Here is a 10,754-nt window from a genome sequence, read left to right on the forward strand (position 1 = left end):
TTATAAAGTACTTCATGTCTTGATTTACAGACCTGCAAATTTGGAAAGGCTGTTACAAAATTACTGAGTAGACCCACGAGAACATGTTCCCGGGTCCCCTGTGTGAACACTACCCCTCGAGTAAAATGTGCCCCCACCCCCCCCAGAATGCCACACCACCACTGGCCACAGGGTGCCAGGAGCTGAGCAAAGCCTCGAGGGGGGCCCGCCATGCCCACACCACCGATGATTTTCCCCTCCAGGCACGCTCCGTGCTCTGGTGTCTCTGGCCTTCCACAGCTCTTCCTCCCTGGCATGCTCTCTCCCTCCAAGGGACCTTTGCGTTAGCCCTTCCCTCTGCTTGGAACGTTCGTCCCTGCATCTCTCCTCAGCTGCCACTGTTTTTGGGGTTCGGCTACATGCTGTCTGCTCAGACCGCCCCCTTCACCACAGTTACACCCCTCCATTTTAGTTCCCTTGCAGCACTCCTCACTCCCTGGCATTTTTACTGCTTGGCTGGGTGCTCATTTACAGGCAGTCTTATGGCCAGCCGTTCACTGGGAGAAGGGTCTTTCTAAAACCCAAAGTCCATGTTCAAAGGGTCATGGGGAAATAAAGAAATGAAGGATTTGGTTTCTGCTACAGAAATGTTCATGATGTTGCTGCACTCATCAGCGCTTGCCTCCCCCTGCATTAGAAGATGGATCCATGGGGCGCCTGGGTGGCTCAGTTGTTAGACATCTGCCTTCGGCTCAGGTCATGATCCCAGGGTCCTGGGATCGAGCCCCGCATCGGGCTCCCTGCTCGGCGGGGAGCCTGCTTCTCCCTCTCCCACTCCCCTTGCTTGTGTTCCCGCTCTCGCTGTGTCTCTCTCTCAAATAAAGAAATAAAATCTTAAAAAAAAAAAAAGAAGATGGATCCAGGGTGAGACCAGGAAGCGAAGCTATAGTTGTTGCTGCTCGCGGGCTCGAATATGGAGGAGATGGATGCGGCGGGGAAGGGTGGGAAATCTCAGCCCAACTCGCTAGGTGTGGCTCTGTCCCAGAGTAAACGTCCTCGCATCAGGGTAAACATAGACCTCCTCTGACTTAGAAACGTTTTTAATTATAGCACTTCTCATTTAACTTGGTGTTACTGGGTGCTTCCTATACACCACCATTTGGTCAGTTCCTCTCTGTTTTAAGAGCCCCTTCTCCACTGTCACTATATATACTGGGCTTTCTTTGACATTACACTCTAGAGGGACGCAGAAAGTCCACATGACTTGTTCCATTTGATCAGAAGGGAACAAAATCTTTCAAAGCCATTCTTGAACCGATACGTTTCCTCTTAGCCAAATCATGAATGAAATTATAATGTTCTTTATGAAACGTAAGAAATTTAAGTGACACGTCCACCTTAGTATTGTGATCTGGGAGTCTAGAACCTTTTTAAAAATGTTTTTGTCCTGTTTGCTTGTGTTGAGTTTTACTTTTTTTTTTTAAAGATTTTATTTATTTATTTGTGAGAGAGAATGAGAGACAGCACAAGAGGGAAGAGGGTCAGAGGGAGAAGCAGACCCCCTGCTGAGCAGGGAGCCGGATGCGGGACTCGATCCCAGGACTCCAGGATCATGACCTGAGCCGAAGGCAGTCGCTTAACCAACTGAGCCACCCAGGCGCCCAAGTTTTGCTTTTTTAATAGTATAGGCAATCTATGTCAAAGACTTTTCTATTACATTTCGTAATCAAAGTAAAATGATTATAGGTGTTAATTTGCTATCAGTGTACCTGTCAGTCTTTCTAAACTACATCTTTGCCAATCTTTCATTTTGTATTTTTAAATATTTTTTAATATTTTCAATATTTTTCATTTTTGACTCATCTTTGGTCATTCACTCAGAAGCTTATTCAGAGGTTCATTATTTAAATCCTTGCATACCTGAGACTTTTTGACCAACAGAGGACAGCTTGGTTGTGTGGACAATTTTTCAATCGGTTTACAAAAACCACTTACCTTGCGACTTTGAATTTATCATTCTTGTAAAGCCCAGAGCTTTGTGATGGTTTTCTTTTTTCTTTTATTCTGACCCTAAATTAAATCATTCCAGAGATAAGTGGACGGGGACAGAACAAGCTGGCCATTCATGGCCACGTTAGCATGCTTGGTGTGCCGTTTAAATCATTTATCACATTAGCTGCAAAACATGGTTGTGACATTTCGGCAGCCTTCCATTTGACTGGGGTCCAACGTACAGCACTAATTAATCCATAGATGATGCTGATCACTTCCCATCTGTCTCTTTTGCTGGCACTATTTCTTTGAGACAGAAGACCCTGCCAATGGGTTAGGGTATACCATCCTCCATCTAATTTCATTCCTAGACTCCTTGACCTGCGGCTTTGGATGTACCTGTCAGCCTGTGGACAAATTGGGATAGCCCTGTACGGTTCACTGTTACCCACTGTGGCTCCATCACACATTTCTTTCTGCAGACTGTTCATGTCTGCACACGATGAGAGACAGTGTGAGGAGGTCATCCTTGGACTTGGCATAAGATCCAACTACATGACAAGAAGCCAGAAATTTAGACAGAATCCATTCCCAGTGACTTCTGTGGCCAGTACCTAGAGTTTGGAGTACACCCCCTCCAGGGTAAGAGCCTCTTCTATCAGATTCTCATAAACTGGTCTTCTTCCTACAGTTTCTTGAAACATGCCCTGCCCCCACCCACACCCTTCGTTAAAGAACAAAAGCTTTTAGAATTATTATTTTTATATAGTACCGTTTCTTCTCTACCTTTCCTTCTTATTGTGAAAATATTAGGCATTGAATCCCTTTACCTCCCCCTTGCCCCAGAATGTGGTGACAATTGAAAAATCTCTCATCAGCTTTGTTCAGGGATCATGACAATGAAAGGAACCAACAGAGGGCTGCAGGCGCCTCCTACAGACAGAGCCCCTTCCATCCATGCAGAGAAAGAATGGCATATTGTCTCAGTTTAACAGATTTATCCCTGGCTTTGTTTATGTTCATCCAACCGTTTAGAATCAAAATGCGTTCAGGATTTAGTGGTCAGGTGGTCCGCTGCAGAATGAATGGTATTCCGAACCCCCGCCTCCCAAAGTCCCTGCACACCAACAACACCTGGGAACGTCATGCAAACCCAGAGACCCAAATTCAGTAGGTTATTGTCGGGTTCAGAAATCTGTCTTCTTTTCTGAAAGCTTCCAGGCTGTGTCGATCATTAGTCACGTGAGGGGAAACCGGAGAATTTCTGCATCCTAGATTTGTAAATGCCTTAGGGATTAAATCGCTCACATCTCTGAAGGGAAACCGAGACCCAAGACCACAAAGGGAATGACCTTGCTAAAACATGCAGAAAGTCATTCAGTATGTCCAGTACATTCACTTGAGAAAGACAGGAACATTTCTGTCACATCTTAGGAAAATTTGCATCCACGTGGCTTACATTTTCTAAAAACTGCTCTTGAAAAGGCAAACTCTCTCACGCTGTGAAAATGCCATCACACCATCCAGGGGTGACTTCCTGGGTTTCCGATGAGTCTGCGTTTCCCTGAGAAGTAAGTGAGGTGTTTAAATCAGTTGTTTCGATGCCCGAAGAAATCACAACACAATTATTTGCATTTTTACTTTGGTCCCCGAGCTTCAATTTGAAAACCTGATTTGGGGGGTGGGCAGTGGACAGTGAAGTCTATATGAAACACTGGACACTTGCTGAATGTCTTTAGGCCACCTGGAAAGTCACTTAAATAAGAGGGGAAAGTATGATCTCTTCTTTGTTTCTATTCTGTCGTGTATCATACACGTTTACTGTGGTGACAATCATTTCTAGAAGGCATTTTGATGTTTTGGGAAAGCAATTTTAACTGGGATTTGCAATGTGTGGATTTCTTCTGCTGTTTAAATTAGATTCTTCACTCATATTGGGGTCAGCATGAGCTTCAAGATCTAGGTACAAGAATTAAACCAGCTATGATAAAGATGGAAAGCAATGAGTTAATGTCTAGAACACATCTGAGAATGTGTGGGTTGAATTCCTGCATTTCTCCATCAGCCATAGCAACAAATTGATACTGGGTCAAATTTTTAAAAATCCAGTTTTGCTGGGCACTCTCATGAGACCAAGTCTCTGGCAGTGGTGGTGATTATATTCCTTTCTAGACTAGGCGCTGCAGGGCTGGAATGCTGGCTATGCAGGGAAGCCGGAGAGGAATGTGTTCACCTCTTAGCCTCGACCTGTGGGTCAGAAGGAGACATCCCTGGAAGCCGAGCTTTGAAAGCAGAAGATAAACGTGATGGATATCAGGGGCCTTAAAAGGGAACAAAGGCAACCGGCCGTCCTGGGGGTACACAGACTCAGCACTTTCCCCGAGCCCCCAGGTTGTGGGCGCTTTGCACGTGTTTGCTCAGACTTTCACAACAGGGCACGAGGACGCTTAGAAGGGGAAGTGTCTGCCCAGGGCTGGTGACTTTCTCACTCTACCACTCAAATTGCCTAGAAGAGTCAAATGTTTAATCTCAAAATCTAAAGGCGACTGAAAGGTGCCTTGATTTGCCGCAAGTGTCTCCTGTGGGGATAAATCAGGGCCCAGGAGGTATACGGGGGCAGGGGAAATGGTTGCTGAGGCCAGGTGGATGGGAGCCCACAGCGGTCCCAGCTGCCCCCACTCACGCTGTCGGGGACCCGCTAGGAAAAGCTGCAGCTACTGCCCTGTCTCTGTCACCCCAGGCTACGGGCAGAAGTGACCTTTGAGGACTCCTCACACTGTCATTCTGGGCTCTTTATACTGGGGCTTCTGCTGCTTCTCTTAAAATTCCCTGCATGTCCTGCACATCCCAGAGAACCAGACTCTGTGTCGGGCTCCCCACAGGGAAGTTCCCTCTGCGTGCTTTCTTGCCTCTGGCAAGACATTCATCCAGGGCCCATGCCTCCCTCCCTCCCAACCCTCCTGAGGAATTCTACCCTGTCCTTTGGAGCCCAACTCCTTCACCTTTCTAAGACCCTGTTCTCAGAGCCCCAAGGGCATGCTGTTTCCATCTCTTTGCACTCTCTGCCTTCTGTGGTTCATCCACCCAATTAATTCCAGTAAAAATCTTTGTTTACTCAACAATCGTTACGTAATAATACATCCTCTAATGAGCAATTAGCTTTTGGGGCAGCATTAAAAATCTACTGGATTGAAGTACATTTGATGAGAGTTAATCTGTGACTGTCGCTGTCCTCAGAGCGGGGGTGGCTACATCTCAGACAGGTGGGGGGCCCCCCCAGTCCTCCCCTAGAGACTCACCTCTGGCCTTTGATAACCTCCTTGCTCTTTGGCATGATGTTCCAGACTCGCTCACCTGCCGTGTCCCTGGGCCAGCCATTTCTGCAAGCATCTCTGCTTTCCTTTGCGATCAGACCGATCTGGAGATTATAGAATGGTACCTCGTGTGGGTCATAATCTGTATTTCCCTGACACTCTACAATATTGTAATGTTTTCTTATATTTATTCCCCAGGTATGCTTTCTCCTTCGTGATGCCTGGCCGTGATTTTGTCCAATTTACACATATGTGTATGTACATGCCTGTACACATATGTGTATATTCATGTATATATATTCATATATATGCACACACATATACCCACAACACATATGTATCCATATGGATCGCTCACAGACTCATGGTTCATTATTTATTCTGCACAGTAATCACTTGACAATTGTATGTTTCACAAATATTTTCCCCTCCTTTATGGTTTATCTTATCGCTTTATTATGGTTCCTCTCATGGGACAGAACATTTTCATTTTATGTGGGCAAATTAAAAACATTTTTTGTTAAATGAAACACATTTAGAGGAAAACACACAAGAGTGTACGGCTCGGTGAATTACCACAAGGGGGGAACACTCTTGCAGCACCATGGACATTGGGAGGAAGACCACCAGACGCTCCCTGAAGGGAACTGCTATTCTAACTTTTAAGGCAATGCACACTTACCTTGATAGCCATTTCTCTAGACATTTGTCTCTGAGCTCTGTGGCTTCGTGCTGCCTGTCTTGGGGGCCGCTAGGTAAACGGAGCTACACAAGATGATTTTTTGTGGGTTCTTTCACTTCACTTTTCGGAAACTGACAAGGTGATTCTAAAATTTGTACGGAGATTGAAGGGTCAAGAATAACTGAGACGTTACTGGATAGTGAGACTTCTCCTAATGATGCAGCGATTAAGACAGCGCTTACAGGGACCCTGGGTGGCTCAGTTGGTTAAGCGACTGCCTTCGGCTCAGGTCATGATCCTGGAGTCCTGGGATCGAGTCCCGCATCGGGCTCCCTGCTCTGCGGGGAGTCTGCTTCTCCCTCTGACCCTCCTCCTCTCAAGCTCTCTGTCTCTCATTCTCTCTCTCTCTCAAATAAATAAATAAAATCTTAAAAAAAAAAAAAAAAAGACAGCGCTTACAGTCTTCCACCGTATGGACACGCCACAACTTCTTCGTCTGCTGTGTGGATGGCGGGGACCTTTGTTGTTTCCAGTTGACAACTATCATGACCAAAGCTGATATGACATGTTGTGTCTGTGCCCATCTTTCAAATGTATGTGCACGCGTTTCTTTGAGGTATGTGCCGAAAAGTGAAATTGCAGACAGGTGGTTGTACATAGAGTGACCATAAATTTCCTTTTGATCCAGATAATTCACGGTTATGCCTAGGATCATGTCCCGGCTTAATCTGTTGCCTTATACAAATATCTGATTGTCCTGGAATAGTTTATTGCAACGATTATCTCTTTTTCACGGCTCTGGACTGCCATCTTTCTGGTAAATTGTGTTCATGTATGCTATTTCTCATGCTGTCTCCCCCAGAAATCTGCTCATGCATCATCTTCCAGCTTCAATTTCCCCCCTACCCCTTTCTGGAAATATTTATTCTCTCCCTTCTAGACATCCTCATGCGAGGGGCTCACCCCTCGCTCGGTTGGGACCGAGTGGTTTTGCTGGGCGATAAGGTCCTTGAGCTGTGCCCATTCATCCCCCACCTGCCCAGCCCTTCTCCAAATTACTGAGTGAAAGGGTGTGTAATCAGCAGCCTTCACCGTAGCCGTGGGGATGCTCACCCAGCCTGACAGTCCTTCCAAGCTCTATGGAAATAGCACTTCTGGTGCCCTGTCCTGCGAATGAAGAAGGAAGCGCCGTGTCCAGGTAGGGAGCTGGGAAGCAGTCAAGCCAGGACTGAAGGCTGTTCGTGGGGCTCCAGAGCCAGCGAATGCTGTGATGAAAGTCTCACGTGGCCTTCATGAAGGTGGTGTTGGTGGAGCCCGCGGCTGTAAGCTCTCCGTTCCTACTCCTCCTTGGTCAGTCCTCGTTGTGTGATAGCAGAGCACACGAGCTGCTTGGACGGACCCTGCCTTCAGGTGGTTCCACTGCCTGACCCGCTTAGAGGTGTGCAGGTCTGTGTCCCCAGATCCCCCTGAGCCGGCTGCAGGCTGCACAAACTTCCCCTACCGTGGGGGGCAGATCTAGAGAACTTACTTTTCTCGGCTCTGTGTCAACACAGCACAACTCCCTGCTTCCTCTCCTTGGAACTCCATTTCATTTCTTATTGTGTTCAAATTTCCTGCTTTTGTGTAGGGATTCCCCTATTTCTGAGCAAGCCCTTACTTTTTCCTTAGCTCTCTTGCTGCTTAGCCACCGTGCACATGCATAGCAGGAGAGCTCCCCGCCCCCTCCCCCCAGAGCTGCTAAGCCTGGAAACTCAGAAGCTCCCCTAAGGGACAGAGAAGTGCAGCTGAGGGGCCTCCCCAGGCTGGCAGCTGCATCGACCGCCATCCTGATGGCACCTTCTAGAATCTACCCTAGCATTCCGGGATGATCGCCTCAACCGGACCTCAGCCTTGTTGGAATAGATGGACTGAACTTCAGAGAATAAATTTACTTTGAATTCCTTACACAGACAAGCTTTCAGAAGGCTCATTTGCTAATCTTATCTGGAAATCAGAAGGCTCTTTTTCCGTTGAAACTGTGGTATCGGGATGGTTAGGTCCACAGACGTCTGTCTAATACAGCCTCAAATAAAGGACCATTTCAATGAAAAAATGCAGTGAACAACACGGTCTCATCACTAGTAATTATGCAAATTTAAAAACGCACCCCAGTGAAATTTGGTACAGAACCATGTCGGCTGTGGAAGGCAGTGAACATGAACGTAGACGTTTATGGGGATATTAAGTGGGAATGCTCAACATTTTAAAGAGCTTTATAGAAATGTAACATACCTGGTTTCACTTAAAGCAGGCCTTACTTTGTCTTGAGCACATGAACTGATAGAACCCCTTCACCGTATCCACCAAAGATCAATCACGGTATCGTCAGGTTTTAGCTTTGAGGTTTAGTAAATATTCTATTACCCACTAGCGAGTTGGAAAGACTGGATCCAAGTGCTTCTCGAATCTTCATTCCATTCAGTCTTCATAATAACCTCATAGATGCTTCTGTTATCACCTCCATTTTGCATGTGGGGAAACTGAGGCACAGAACAGTTAAGCTGCTTATCCAAAGCCACGTGGCAAGCAAGCGGGGAGGATGGGCTGTGCACTGAGCCAGTAGGCTCACCATCCCTCAAGCTGCACAGCCCCCGTGGATGGCTTCAGAGAGTGAAGGGCTTTGAGAAACAAAGGACAGGACAAGACAGGGTCCTGGGGTCATTGGGGAGCAGGACTGCTTCAGAGGCAAGGTCTCTCGTGAGGCTAGAATGAAGACAGGGCACAGCAGGTGATGGCCCAGGGGACGGGCTTCTCAAGGATGGACAGCCAGGGCCAACTATGTCCCCCAGGGACCCGAGCCCCCCACCTCCCCTGAAACTCAGCCTTTCCCTTCTCCCTCGGCCTCTCACACGCGGGAGCCCATGCAGAAGGATATGACAGCATTTGTACATTTGGGGACTTGCCGAGATCTCGGGCAACACCCTAGCCAAGAGTCCATGAGATGGGAAAAGCAGATAGGGGTTTGGGCAGAAGAGATGCGAGAGTTCTATATTAGTCAAAGTCCCTCAGAGAAACAGAACCAGTAGGAGAAAGATTATAGACAGACAGACACCTAGAAGAGGGCAGAAAAGCAGGTGGTACAACTCAGTCCAAGTCCGAAGACCCGAGAACCCAGAGCACCAACGCCCTAGTGCAGGAGAAGACGGGGCACCCTAGCTCAGGCCGAGAGCCCATGCCTCCTTCCTCCATCTCTTTGTGCCAGTCGGGCCCTCCTGGGAGGGGGTGAGGGGCATCTTCTTCCCTTGGTCTGCAGCTTCAAGTGCCGATCTCCTCCAGGAACACCCTCAGACTTACCCAGCTCTCCAGTCAGCCCTTGGTCTGGTGGAATCGACAAACACAATCATCCATCACAGGTTCCTAAGCCTGGGAGAAACTCAGCAAAGTTTAGGGACCAGAAAGACCAGAGGAACTGTGGGCACCGAAGGAGATGGAGAAAGAGATAGAGACAGAGAGGGAGACAGAGAGAGGGAGAGAGTGAGGGAGACAGAGAGAAGAGACAGAGGACAGAGAGACAGAGGATAGAGAGACAGAGACAGAGACAGAGGACAGAGAGACAGAGGACAGAGAGGACAGAAAGACAGAGGACGGAGAGACAGAGACAGGGGCCAGGTCATGCAATTATTTCTCATTTCCATGGAGTGTCACTGGCTGATTGACGCAGGGGAATAACAGGACCTGACCCTGAGTAACAGTTTAGAAAGATCCCTCCGGGAGGGGAGGAAAGCCCCTCGGGCTGCCCGTGTTGTCCCTGCACTTGGGACAGGTGCTCTCCCTGCCCAGCCCTTTAGCTCAGGGAGTGAGAGGCAAAGTCAGCACAGCGGGTCCTCTCGCTATGCGTAAATTTAACTCAGTGTCCACGTGGAAACTCTGGGATGACTTTACAGCCCGCGCTCTATATATCGCTCGTTTAAAAGAGCATATTTGACTCTGTGCCATATTGGTAACGTGGAAAAACATCTACTTCTATGTTAGTTTCCCAACACATTCCAGTGCATTTGATGTGGGATTTGGCTTCCACAGGGGGAAGTTAAATAGTGATTTCCGTGTGTTCTTTCCAATCTTAGAAGAAAACAATGAGCGTTAGTTCCAAAATGAGAGGACAATTAAACCTGGCAGGAAACGGAGGCCATTCTTGATGTAGTCTCCATATGCTGTCTTGATTTTTACTCCATAAATGTTCAATTCTGTCACTATGAAACCCATCACCAACGTGTATTTCAGAGCCATGAGGTGGCCCCACAACGTGTGCCTCCTGGTTGGAATTGCTCTGCATGCGAAGCATGCCCACATGCCCACCAAGCATGCTACATACTTTCCAAATGGACATTCACTAAACATCATGAGGAAGGAGGGAAATCCCAAGTCACAAAGTTCCCAGTCTCCATCTCCAGTGCTCTCCTTGGCTCATAGCATCTGTGGTTGTAATCACGTTCAAGCAGTGGTGATCTTTACTGAGCTATCAGGCGGCCCACATTGATCTTAAATTCTAAGAGGGCTGAGAGCCTGAGGAGGTGGGTGAGAGCGTGCTGTGGGTATTTGTAGCTTCCGTTGAGAGGATGTTCTTCCTGAACTCCCCAGAAACGACATCATACAGTCTCCTGTGTCCGGCTCCTGCTAACTTTGCCTCCAGAAAAAAACCGCAGGATTCAAGAGTGTTTTCTAACCTGCGGGGTGCTAGGCTGCGATCACCTCATTTAATGATCACTGATGATGTAGCTATTTATTTATTTGTTTGTTTGTTAAAGATT

The 10,754-nt window shown here is 47.5% G+C and overlaps 1 long non-coding RNA gene across 1 annotated transcript; it reads right to left on the minus strand.

Moving 5' to 3' along the window:
• Nucleotides 1-2,835: 2,835 nt before the first annotated feature.
• Nucleotides 2,836-5,544, minus strand: LOC115940786 (uncharacterized). Its single transcript, XR_014143982.1, has 2 exons — nt 5,271-5,544; nt 2,836-3,535 (listed from the first exon to the last, which is right to left on the minus strand). It is a non-coding gene; the product is annotated as an uncharacterized LOC115940786 (long non-coding RNA).
• Nucleotides 5,545-10,754: the final 5,210 nt, after the last annotated feature.

The sequence above is a fragment of the Leptonychotes weddellii genome, chromosome 3 (genome assembly GCF_054177405.1).
Source record: "Leptonychotes weddellii isolate Sample4059 chromosome 3, ASM5417740v2, whole genome shotgun sequence".
Classification (NCBI taxonomy): domain Eukaryota; kingdom Metazoa; phylum Chordata; class Mammalia; order Carnivora; family Phocidae; genus Leptonychotes; species Leptonychotes weddellii.